Raw genomic sequence first — 12,675 nt, 5'->3', positions numbered from 1 at the left:
CAACCATGCAGAGTAAAGTAAATACTAAATTGGGTTGTTTTCCAGGATGACTTTTCTTTAAGAATGTAAAATGGCAAAAAATGCACCTGCTTTTACAGCTGTGACTCTGAACAGAATCAAGCAAAGTCCCCCAGTGGCGCATCTAATAGGTACAGAAAGTAGGCATTCTTAGCTGAGAAGAAGAACTGGGCTATTTTCACTTTGACTTGCCCTTCTTTGTGTGTGTTCAAAGGAGTGCTATTTATAAAAGTTCTGAAATCAAAAGATTAGTACAATCGAGTAACTTTCGAGGCACCCTCTTAGACACTGGCTCAGTTTCTTCTCTTTCAGCAGCCTGAGCTGCAGTGACTGCCAACAGGGAGAGAAAAAAGGTGATTGCATGTGAGAACATGGAAACCGGAGCTCTTCTTTCCAGCCTCCCTTGTGAATTCTCTCAGAGGTGGAAAGCCCCATGGCATCATATTACAATAACCTCCTTGTGTCATTTTAAATGCACAACCAGGATTATTATCAGCAATATTATTGCTATTATTATTTTTGTCATTTTATTATTTTGATGTGGGAGAATCTGATTCCCTGGGCATAAATGTGGGTGGGGGTGTGTGTGTGTGTGTATGTGTGTGTGCATACACACACATACATATTAAATGACAAATTAAATGACATACTATCCATTGTTGTTGAATAAACAAGAACTGTTTTGTCAACTCTACAGGAGATTCCAATAAAATCAATAAATACAGAGTGAATTTGAAGAGCAAGGTACTGTGCCAGCCATTTTGAAACAAAGGGATGATTCATTCGAAAGGTAAAGTGACTGCTAATGGGTATGAGGTTTCTTTTCTCTTTTTTTCCTTTTTTCTTTGTTAAATAGAGACAGAGTCTTGCTATCAGGTATGAGGTTTCCTTTTGTTTATTGTAAGACAGAGTCTTGTTCTGTCACCCAGGCTGGAGTGCAATGGCGTGATCTCGGCTCACTGCAGCCTCTGCCTCCCGGGTTCAAGTGATTCTCCTGCCTCAACCTCCCGAGTAGCTGGGACTACAGGTATGTGCCACCACGCCCAGCTGATTTTTTGTATTTTTAGTAGAGATGGGGTTTCAGCATGTTGGCCAGGCTGGTCTCGAACTCCTGACCTGAACTCCTGACGTCAGGCAATTCGCGTGCCTTGGCCACCCAAAGGCGTGAGCCACTACGCCCAGCCAGGTATGAGGTTTCTGACTGTGGTGATAAAAACGTTCTGGAATCAGTGATAATGAGTATATAACTGTGAATATACTAAAAATCACTGAATTGTACACTTTAAAAGGGTGAATTTTATGGTGTGTGAATTCCTTTTTTTTTTTTTTTTTTTTGACATGGAGTCTCTGTGTGTTGCCAGGCTAAAGTGCAGTGGTGCAATCTCGGCTGACTGCAGGCTCCACCTCCCGGGTTCAAGCGATGAGAATAGGAGAGCGGGTTCAAGCAATGAGGTAGGAGACTACCTCAGCCTCCCGAGTAGCTGGGACTACAGGCATGTGTCACCATGTCCAGCTAATTTTTGTATTTTTAGTAGAGATGGGGTTTCACCATGTTGGCCAGGATGGTCTCTATCTCTTGACCTCATGATCTGCCTGCCTTGGCCTCCCAAAGTGCTGGGATTACAGGCATGAGCCACCGCACCCAGCCTATGGTATGTGAATTCTATCTCAATTTATACATACATGCATGCATACCTATAATTAAAGAATAGCTAGTATGTGCCAGAGAGTCTGTGCTAGTCATTGGGTAAATCATACCTAACCTGTTTGAGTCGCTGACTCTGTATCAGCCTGTATGCGAAGTTCTCTGCATACATCCTCTTATTTGATCTTTATAACCTCCTTGGAGGGAATGAGTGTTGGCACCCCATTTTATAGCTAAAGAAATGGATTTAAAGAGTCCCTTGCTCAAAATCACACATGAACTTAGGTATAATCATGTGAAACTGCCATCTTTAGACAGTATTTATGTTCATATGTCATCAGTTTCTCATAGCTCAATCTAGTAAGTAGCTCTCTCTGAGTTCAAAAATGTGTACATCAGGAAACCACTCTAGCCAGATTAAGCAGCAAAGAATCATGAGAAGGTAAGAGCCTATGTCCATAAATGGCAATGTGTATTAAAAACAACTTCATTTTAGTGAGTGAAAAACTTACAATTCAATCTGAAGTGGTAAATAGGATTAAGTTCTTTAATTATAATTAATGTTATATTTATGACTGTGTTTAATTGATTCTGGTGATAAGAGATAGTTAAGTTTTTCTCTGATATCACCATTTAATTTCAGAGTTAATATAGTGTAGTTAGTCTAGCATATATTCATGATTTCTTTGTGCAAGCAAGAAAGAATATATTAATCGAGTCCTTTTCAACATAAATTATATGTCATGCAAGTTAAAATTAAACAGAAAACTGCATTTAAATAAATGTGAAAAATTCAAATAGAAAAAAAAAAACAACTTCATATGAGTGAAGAAATAAGGTTCTATTGTGTGAAGTCACAAAGAATTTGAGTTTTATCTGTTATAGCACCTAGCACCACTTACGCTAACGAATACGCCAGGTCTATTGGACTCCAGAGGCTGTGTTCTTATCCACTGGTAATTTGTCTCCTTCAGGGAGTTTAGAATCTGTTGACAGATACATATACAATGTACTAGAATACTAGAATCAAAAATAGAAATTGGTAAGTTCCACTAGAGTGAAACAAATAATGAATTATGAGGTTAACATAACAGAGAACACAGAAAACAGTGGCTTAACCAAAGTAGGCCTTTATTCTTTTCACAAAGCAAGAAGCCTGAGGATACAGTCCAGAGCTAGAAGATCATCCTCACATTTCCATTAGCGACCCGAGATATATCTTCCTTTCCACGCCACCATCCTTAGCGTGTGGCATTCTGTGAAGGAAAGATAAGTCAAAGGACAAAGGCACATGCCAGTCAAACTAACACCTTTTTAGGCCCCCTCTGAAGTCTCTCCCAGAAATGACCACTTGGCAAGAACGATTTCAGTGGCCGCTTGTGATTTCAAGGGAGACTGTAAAATTTTTTTTTTATTTTTATAAATAGGATTTTTTTTTTTTTGAGATGGGGGGTCTCACTATGTTGCCCAGGCTGGTCTTGAACTCCTGGGCTCAAGCAATCCTCCTGCCTTGGCCTCCCAAAGTGCTGGGATTACAGGCATGAGCCACTGTGCCTGGACTAAAATTTGATTATTTCTAAGATGGTGAAATTTATCACCCTGTACAAATTAGGATGCTGTTAGTAATGGAAAATGAAGAGTGAACAGTAGGAAGGCAACTAACACATTCTGCCTCATACAGGAAGAAAGTTCAAAAGCCTGGGTAGACAAAGATGGGCAAATGTCTACTACAGGGATCAGCCAGGATTTACACCCAGGTTTGACTGCTCCAGAGCCAGCACTGCTAACCCCAGGTGATGCTAACTCCTTCGTGGAGTATATAGTCTAGAAATGCATTTGCACTACTTACTGTGACATAAAGATACTATATTTGTTTCCTATTATTGGTGTAGCACATTACCACAAACTCAGTAGCTTTAAATAACAATAATTTAAGGTTTTACATTTCCAGAGGTCAGAAGTCCAAAATCAGTTTCACTGGGCTAAAGTCAAGGTGTTGGCAGGGCTGGTTTCTTCTAGAGGCTCTAGAAGAGAATTCATCGTCCTTTTTTAACTTCTGAAGGCTGCCTGCATTCTTTGGTTCATGGCCCCCTTCTTGAATCATTCTAGGCTCTTCCTTCTGTGTCCCATCTCCTACTTTCATAATGAAATCTCCCTCTTCCTCCTTTTTATGAGGACACTTGTGATTACACTTATGGCTCATCCAGACAATTTAAAATAATCTCTCCATCTCAAGATTCTTAACCTAATCCTATCTGCAAAAAAAAAATTCTTTTGCTTTATAAGGTATATATGATTGACATATTATTCAGCCTACCATAAATAGTAAGTTAGAAATTATTAAGTGCAAGGAAATAAAAAAGGGTGATCACATTGGCAATTGCCTTGAAAAAGGAGCAAGCAAACTGAGAAACATAGGATTCAGAAGGCCAAAAGAGAAATATTACTTGGAGAGCCCAAAAGAAGAGTATAAACAATCTGGAAATGGAAAGATAACACAGACATCATGGGGAACAGGTAAAATAACTCTAGACTACAAACAGGCTGCGTCAGAGCTGGGGGGAAACTTTGAGACCAAGAGACCCAGTAAGGGTTTATCTCCAAATCTAGACAAAAGATGGTTCAAGATTACTCACGGCAGCCGGGCGTGGTGGCTTATGCCTATAATCCCAGCACTTTGGGAAGCTGAGGCAAGTGGATCACCCGAGGGCAGGAGTTCAAAACCAGCCTGGCCAACAATGTGAAACCCCATCTCTACTAAAAATACAAATAATAATATTAATAATAATAAGCCTGGTGTGGTGGCACATGTGTGTAATCCCAGCTACTTAGGAGGCTGAGGCTCGAGAATGGCTTGAACCTGGGAGGCAGAGGTTGCAGTTAGCCAAAATCACACCACAGCACTCCAGCCTGAGCAACAGAGTGAGACTGGGTCTCAAAAAAAAAGAAAGAAAACAAAAAGATTATTCATGGCCCTGGAATGTCTTCCAAGCCTTTTATACCCTCCTGTGTCCTTTCCAGCCATAGAAGGCAGCTCTGGCTCCTCCTAAAGTTTGGAGAGCCTCAAAATCAGGGCTCAGATGAAGCAAGGGAGGTGCCTGGTGCCCACACTGACCCTGGACTTGCATCACCCTAAGTACCTCCTTACTTCTTAAATTTTGCACACTAGGCACCTCACTTTCTCTCACCCCAGTCCCCAGCTCTGGAGAGCTTATAGATAAGCAAGGTCTTGAGGTCTTGAGGAGTATACCAAACCCTGAACAATATGAAGGAAGCCATTTTAAGCTGTATAATTTACCAACCTTCCTCCTATTATGAGCCCTTGAAGACATTTCAATTTCTGAGTCTACACAATTTTGATGAAGCAAGGCATTCCTTCACCCAGGGGAGCACTCAAACAAAAGCTGAATGTCTCCTACTATTTGCTTTTGCTTTTGGTTAACTTTCCCTTCCTTCCTTCCTTCCTTCCTTCCTTCCTTCCTTCCTTCCTTCCTACCTTTCTTTCTTTCTTTCTTCTTTTTTGCAATGGAATCTCCTTCTATCGCCAGGCTGGAGTGAAGTGGTGCAATCTTGGCTCACTACAATCTCCACCTCCTGGGTTCAAGCGATTCTCGGGCCTCAGCCTCCCAAGTAGCACGCACCCACCACCACACCCAGCTAATTTTTGTATTTTTAGTAGAGACGGGGTTTCACCATGTTGGCCAGGATGGTCTCGATCTCCTGACCTCGTGATCCACCCACTTCGGCCTGCCAAAGTTCTGGGATTACAGGCGTGAGCCACTGCGCCTGGCCTTTTTGTTTGTTTGTTTTTTGTTTTTTGAGATGAAATTTCGCTCTGTCACCCAGGCTGGAGTGCAGTGGCACAATCTCAGCTCACTGCAATCTCCACCTCCCAGGTTCAAGTGATTCTCTTGCCTCAGCCTCCCCAGCAGCTGGGATTACAGGTGCCTGCCACCATGCCCAGTTAATTTTTTGTATTTTTAATAGAGACAGGGTTTTGGTATGTTGGCCATGTTGGTCTCAAGCTCCTGAACTCAGGTGATCTGCCCACCTTGGCCTCTCAAAGTGCTAGGATTACAGGGGTGAACCACTGCGCCCGGCTTCTTTAGATTAACTTTCAAGTCATCAAAGTTCAAGTGTCTTAAAAAGGAGGACCCACCCCAGGGAATTCCTCCCTGCAGCAGGCCTACAGGAACCTCAAGAAGATCTCCGTGAGGACACAGGAGGCACCCAGGAGGCCTTGCTGTTCATACCCCTCTGTGACCTGGATTCTATGGCCTGCCTGTGCATGGCTCTTTTGCTAGTTTGATGGTAAAAACAAAGCTAAAGGTGAAAAAGAAATAAGGATTGAAAGTATCTCTTATGGTTTAGATATGGCTTATTTCTGCCCCCCAAAACTCATGTTGAATTTGATCCCAATATGGTGATGTCAGGCCTAGTGGGATTAATTTGGGTCATGGGGGTGAATCCATCATGAACAGATTAATGCCCTCCCTCAAGGGTGAGTGAGTTACACTCTAGCTCTATTACTTCTTGGGAGACAGCCAGTTGTTAAAAAGAACCTGGCACCTCCCACCCTGTATTAGTCCGTTCTCACATAGCTATAAAAAATACCTGAGACTGGGTAATTTATAAAGAAAAGAGGTTTAATTGGCTCATGGTTCTGCAGGCTGTGCAGGAAGCATGGCGCTGGGATCTGCATGGCTTCTGTGAAGGCTTCAGGAAACTTACACTCATGACAGAAGGTGAAAGGCAGAGCAGGAGGGAGAGAGTAGGGAAGGTGCTACACACTTTTAAATGCCCAGATCTCATGAGAGTTCACTCACTATCACAAAGACAGTACCTAGGGGGATGGTGCTAAATCATTCATGAGAAAGCCATCCCATAATCCAATCACCTCCCACCAGGCCCCACCTCCAACACTGGGGATTACGTTTCAATATGAGATTTGGGCGGGAATACACATCCAAACCATATCACCTTTTCTCCATTGCTTCCTCTTGCCATGTGATCTTTGCAAACACCAGCTCCCTTTCACCTTCCATCATGAGTGGAGGCAGCCTGAGGCCCTTACCAGATGCAGATGTCCAATCCTGGACTTTCCAGCCATCAGAATCATGAACCAAATAAACTTTTTTTTCTCTACAAATTACCGAGCCTTAAGTATTCTGTTATGGCAACACTAAATAGACTAACCATCAAAGTCTAAACAGGAATGTTTTTTCTTGTTATGACTAGAAAACATGTAACTTCTCTGGATGAGACTGTCCCAGAGAAAAAAAGAAAACAATCTGAAAATGCAGGAGAAAAAATGAGTCCAAGAATGTTTGATAATTACCCTTTAAGCTCATGTTCCCTACAATGGTTGGGAAGAGGGGCCAGTTTGAAAGACTGATGATTGGCTCTTGGGCAGGGTTTGTCAACCCTGACAACATTACATTTGGGGTCAGATAAGTCTTTGGCAGTGGGGACTCTGCTCTGCATTGCAGGATGTTTGACAGCACTCTCGGCCTCAACCCACTGTATGTCAGTGATACCTCTGCCCCAACTGTGACAACCAAAAACATGTCCCAATATATTGCCAAATGTTCCCTGGGAACAAATATAGTCCCTGACTGAGAACCACAGCTCTGGGGAGTTATCAGTGCTTCAGCTGAGTTCATCGAAGTAACTTTCCCATCATAGAATTCCTGTTAACTCTGAATGAGAAGAAAGGCAATAGTATTCTTCAAAATGACATGTCACGGAACAGTAACTCATCATTCCAGTTACCCTAGAATAATAACCAAAACCAGATTACAAATGGATTTTTATATATTATATGGAAGCCCTAAATTAGTGGAGAAGGGGAGACACAGGGGGCTCGCTATGCCCCTCACAGAGACTTCCAAAACACCGTGTGCCTCTCCATCCACAACAACTCACCTGCAGATGCTCCCTCATCCCACCCTTCTTATCTGAAAATGATGCCAACAGCTACATCTTTTTAAATCTACAATTCAGGGACTCTCAATGGAGATCATTAGATAGATGACAATTTTTTTAAAGTGTTGAACTTTGCATAGACCTAAAAAGTTCATATATATGTGTGCTGTATAAATGAAATTATTTATATTTATATATATGAAATTATATATACACTATATATAATTTTATTGTCTATAGTAATATATACAATATACATGTACATTTATTGTATATAGTAATATCAATTGGCACCTCTTCCCAACCCTTGTAGAGAGCATGAGCTTAAAATGTAATTATCAAATAACCCTGGATTCATTTTTTCTCCTGTTTTCAGACCGTTTTGTTTTTTTTCTGGGACAGCCTTATCAAGAGAAGTTATATGTTTTTTAATCATAATAAGAAAAAAATTCCTGTTTAGACTTTGATACTTAGTCTATTTAGTGTTGCTATAACAGAAAACCTAAGGCTGGGTAATTTATAGAGGAAAAAAAGGAGTTAGTTTTTTATAGGAACCAAAGATAATGGTAAAATGGACGCTGGTGCAGGTTCAAGTGCCTCAACGCAACATCCTTTCCATGGATGCTCACAACAAGGTGGGGAAGTGATTAGCATCATTTCTTACGCATCTGGTGTCCATGGTAGTCACATAGATAATAGGCCTTTAACTACCTCTGACACCAAAGAGGAAGTGCAACGTGGTGCACATTGTACATTGCATGGAGAGAAACCGCCTGTCCGGACCACCCCTCTCTGCAGCCTCTATGTCCTGTCTTATGGCTGTCAAGGTAATCGAGTTGCTATTTATAAGGAGGCACAGGCCTGCCATCCCCACCATCTCCCCTTCCTCCAGCCCCCATCCCCACCCATGCTAGTTCTGCCTGCAGTTACTGCTCTGCAGTTCTCTCCTGTCAGTAACACCCATTTTTCATTGCTTCAAGCCAGGTCTCTGAGCATCCTTAAAGCACCTCCCCGATGCCTCCTGTATAGCTGGCTCAGTGATTAGCTCTGGGAATGAACGGAGATGGACCATTAATTCCCAAGGGATGTCATCATTTCTTTGACTATCTCCCTGTGAAGAAGTCCGGGATGTCGGGGAGGCAGCTGTTTTGCAGGTTTCCCATAAGAGTGAGAAAAGCAAACCACAGCAGAAGGATGAATGGAACAGACAGAAAGCTACAATGGGGAAAGAAAACTCCACTTTAAAAAAGGTTCCTTAAGGGCAGGCTGTTGACGATTCCAGGTGCTGTTTAAACAGGGCTGTCAAGGTGCACTGTATTTCTTTCCATGCTTCCTGTTGGTCCCCAATGAGACAGAGTCTGAGGGCTAAGCCATCCCCACCAGTTGTAAATAGCTACCCTAACAACTGATAAGGAGTACAATGGCCGTACATCTTTAGACTTCAGGGTAGCTTTGTTAGTTAGGATTCTCCAAAAAACAGAGAACCAACAAGATATAGTGAGTGTGTGTGTGTGTGTGTGTGTGTGTGTGTGTGTGCGCGCGCGAGCGTGGAGAGAGAGACAGATTATGGGTGCTGGCAAGTCCAACATTTGCAGGGCAGACCAGCAGACTGGAGACCCAGGGAAGAGTCGATGCTACAGCTCAAGTCCAAGGCTGCTTGCAGGCAAAATTCTCTGTTTCTTGAGGGATCTCAGTCTTTTTTCTTAAGGCTGTCAACTGATTGGATGAAGCCCACTCACACTATGGAGGGTAATCTGCTTTACTCAAAGTCTACTGATTTAAATGTTAATCACATCCAAAATACCTTCACAGCAACATCTAGACTGGCATTTCACCCAGTTGACACATACAATTGACCATCAGAGTAATCCTACAACCTACCAAGTACAATAGGATCTGAATCAGGGCTGAAAGATAGGCAACTGCCCCTAGGGAGCCTCTCTGAGATGATCGGAACTTGATAAATGGGAAGGCACGTCTGCCTTCCACCTACCTGTCTGCTCCCATCTTGTTCAAGTCTGCCCTAAAACTATAACTCCTGCTAGAACCCCACATTTCCTTCCCAAGCATTTCCGTAATGCTTACACAAGCCCCTTGTACTTGCTGGCCGTTGCTAGTAGTTCAAAGTCAGAACGGTTGGCTAGATCCTCAAGTAGGCCTAGGCCACAATTATTGGAGCACTAATGTGGGGAGCCTGGAGCTATTCTGGGATGGAGGAGCCTGGGTTGGAACCAAGAGCCAAGATAAGTAAGCACGATGTAATGGAAAGATTACTAGCCTGGGAGCAGGGTGACCTAGCACTGTATTTGTCACTAACAAATATCGATTAAGCACTGTGTATGTATGTCCTTATTTGTAAAATGAGAGGGTTGGGCTCAGTGACCCTGAGCAGTATAGTCCATTCCAGCTCTAGATTTGTTGATTTCATTAGGCTATTGTAATGTGGGGTCTGACTACAGGATGGCCACCCAATCCACAGCCAAACTGACCCATATTTTAGGAGCCAGAGTATTTTGGATTGCCCTTTTTTTTTTTTTTTTAAGAGATGAGTTCTTGCTCTGTTGCCCAGGCTGGAGTGCAGTAGTACAATTAGAGCTCACTACAGCCTCTGAACTCCTAGCTTCAGGTGATCCTCCCATCCAACCTCCCAAAGTGCTGGGATTATAGGCATGAGCCACCATGCCCAGACTGGATTGCTATTATTTGTCCTTTTATCCATTCACTTATTAAACTTGTGCCTACCCTACATAAGAAAATCTTCCATAGTATTATGAGAAATACAAATAAATTAAATACAATGTCTCTGCCTCAAAGAACTTAAAATCCAGTTGGGAAATGATTCAGTTAGGATGTGTTTGGTTGCGAATAGCAGAATTCCTGAACAACAGTGGCTTAAGCATTGTAGACCTTTATTCATCTGCAACAAAAAAGAAGTCTGGACATTCTGGAAAAGGAGAAACTATGGAGACAGTGAAGATTAGTGGTTGCCAGGGGTTACAGGGAAGAGAGGGATGACTAGGCAGAGCACAGAGGATTTTTAAGCCAGTGAAGCTACTCTGTATGACACTATAATGGTGGATACATGACATTACAGGTTTGTCCAAACCCATAAACTGCACAACACCAAGAGTGAGCCCTAATGTCAACTGAGGACTTTGGGTGATTATGGTGTGTCGAGGTAGGTTCGTCAATTATAACAAATGTTCCACTCTGGTAGGGGATGTTGATGACTGGCGGCTACACATGTGAGGGAGTGAAGGACATGACATCCCAAAACATGCTGGATTGGTATATTGTGTACATCATGCTGAAAACATTGGAGGAACTGTAGTTTCAGAAAAGCCTAGCTGACATTTCTCTTCCTGCATACAGCAAGCCATAAAGACTCCTCTGGGAGGGGTACCCTCGCCACACCAGGGCAAGAATATAGGCCTTATCACCAGACACTGGGCACTGAGGGCTGCAATGGACCTGAATAAATATACTTGACAGGGACTGAGAACAGTGGCCCATGCCTGTAATCCCAGCATTTTGGGAGGCCTAGGCAGGAGGTTCCCTTGAGCCCAGAACTGAGGATGCAGTGAGCTATGATGGCACCACTGCACTCCAGCCTGGATGACAGAGTGAGACCCTAAGTGTGTGTGTGTGTGTGTGTGTGTGTGTGTGTGCGTGCACGCACACACGCACTAAATGAAGTAATTCTTATCTTTCACTAGTTTTGCACCTTCCCAATATATCTCCTAGTGACTCCCCTAGAAAATTTACTGCCCCTAGCCAGATTTTCTGGTTTTCTTTGTCCTGTTATTTCTTCTCAAACTTATTGTTCTGTGTCTTAAAAGTTGTGTAGGGCACCCTTGACATAAGTAACTCCATCTTAGAAAAAGACTCCATCTTACATTTCACAAGGCACTTTGCCAACAGGGACTAGATGTTTCGTCTGATTAATAAAGATTGAATCCATCCAAATATGGACATAACCAAGCACAGTCTTCTACTATCAGTCCTTACTGGAGGACTCTGTGTCCAGGAAGAGAGCAGGACTTCAGCAGCTTGAAATGACCATCTTAACAGACATCTTCTTGGCCAGGCACAGTGGCTTATGCCTGTAATCCTAGCACTTTGGGAGGCTGAAACGGGTGGATCACTTGAGGTCAGGAGTTCAAGAGCAGCCTGGCCAACATGGTGAAACCCCATCCCTACGAAAGATACAAAAATTAGCTGGGTGTGGTGGCGGGCACCTGTAATCCCAGCTACACGAGATACTCAGGGCCCTGAGGCAGGAGAATTGCTTGAACTCAGGAGGCGGTTATAGTGAACCAAGAACATGCCACTGCACTCCAGCCTGGGCGACAGAGTGAGACTCTGTCTCAAAAACAAAAAAAGAAAAAAGACACCAGCCGGGTGCGGTGGCTCACGCCTGTAATCCCAGCACTTTGGGAGGCTGAGGCAGGTGGATCACCTGAGGTTGGGAGTTCGAGACCAGCCTGACCAACATGGAGAAACCCCGTCTCTACTGAAAATACAAAATTAACCGGGCGTGGTGGCGCATGCCTATAATCCCAGCTATTCAGGAGGCTACGGCAGGAGAATCGCTTGAACCCGGGAGGCGGAGATTGCGGTGAGCCAAGATCGTGCCATTGCACTCCAGCCTGGGCAACAAGAGCAAAACTCCACCTCAAAAAAGAAAAGAAAAGAAAGAAAGACATGATCTTGCTGTCACTTGTGATAAGCACCTAGCATCTGCCAGGCAAAGGCTCTGCCCACTTCAAAGTCTCCCCCTTGCAAGACCTGTGGACCTCTCAGGCCAGACCAGGATATTATTTTTGTCTATATCACTCTTCCTGGGCTGGTTTGTTAACCCTTTCCCTATCCCTTTTCTCTTGATGTAAAACGTTACTTTGTTGTGGAATGTTTATCTGTAACATATATATAACATATATATTGATTAAGTGTATCATTATGTATGGTTTGCAATATTGACTGACGGGTGGAATGGCTTGAGCCTGTGTGCATGCAGCTCTAACTACTGAGTGAACGGAAGTACTAGGAGAATTGCCTCCTTGGGGACTCCATGGACTCGTGGCTCC

At 43.2% G+C, this 12,675-nt stretch overlaps 1 long non-coding RNA gene across 1 annotated transcript in view; it reads right to left on the bottom strand.

Annotated features, from left to right (window-relative positions):
* Positions 1 to 2,777: 2,777 nt before the first annotated feature.
* LOC135971255 (uncharacterized) overlaps positions 2,778 to 12,675 on the bottom strand; it is a 126,442-nt gene continuing 116,544 nt past the window's right edge. The window contains exon 4 of the long non-coding RNA XR_012413608.1: positions 2,778 to 2,919. This is a non-coding gene — a long non-coding RNA (uncharacterized lncRNA). The remainder of the gene's footprint in view (positions 2,920 to 12,675) is intronic.

This window comes from Macaca fascicularis, chromosome 6, assembly GCF_037993035.2.
Source record: "Macaca fascicularis isolate 582-1 chromosome 6, T2T-MFA8v1.1".
Taxonomy (NCBI): Eukaryota; Metazoa; Chordata; class Mammalia; order Primates; family Cercopithecidae; genus Macaca; species Macaca fascicularis.
This window is presented reverse-complemented; position numbering and strand designations above follow the sequence as displayed.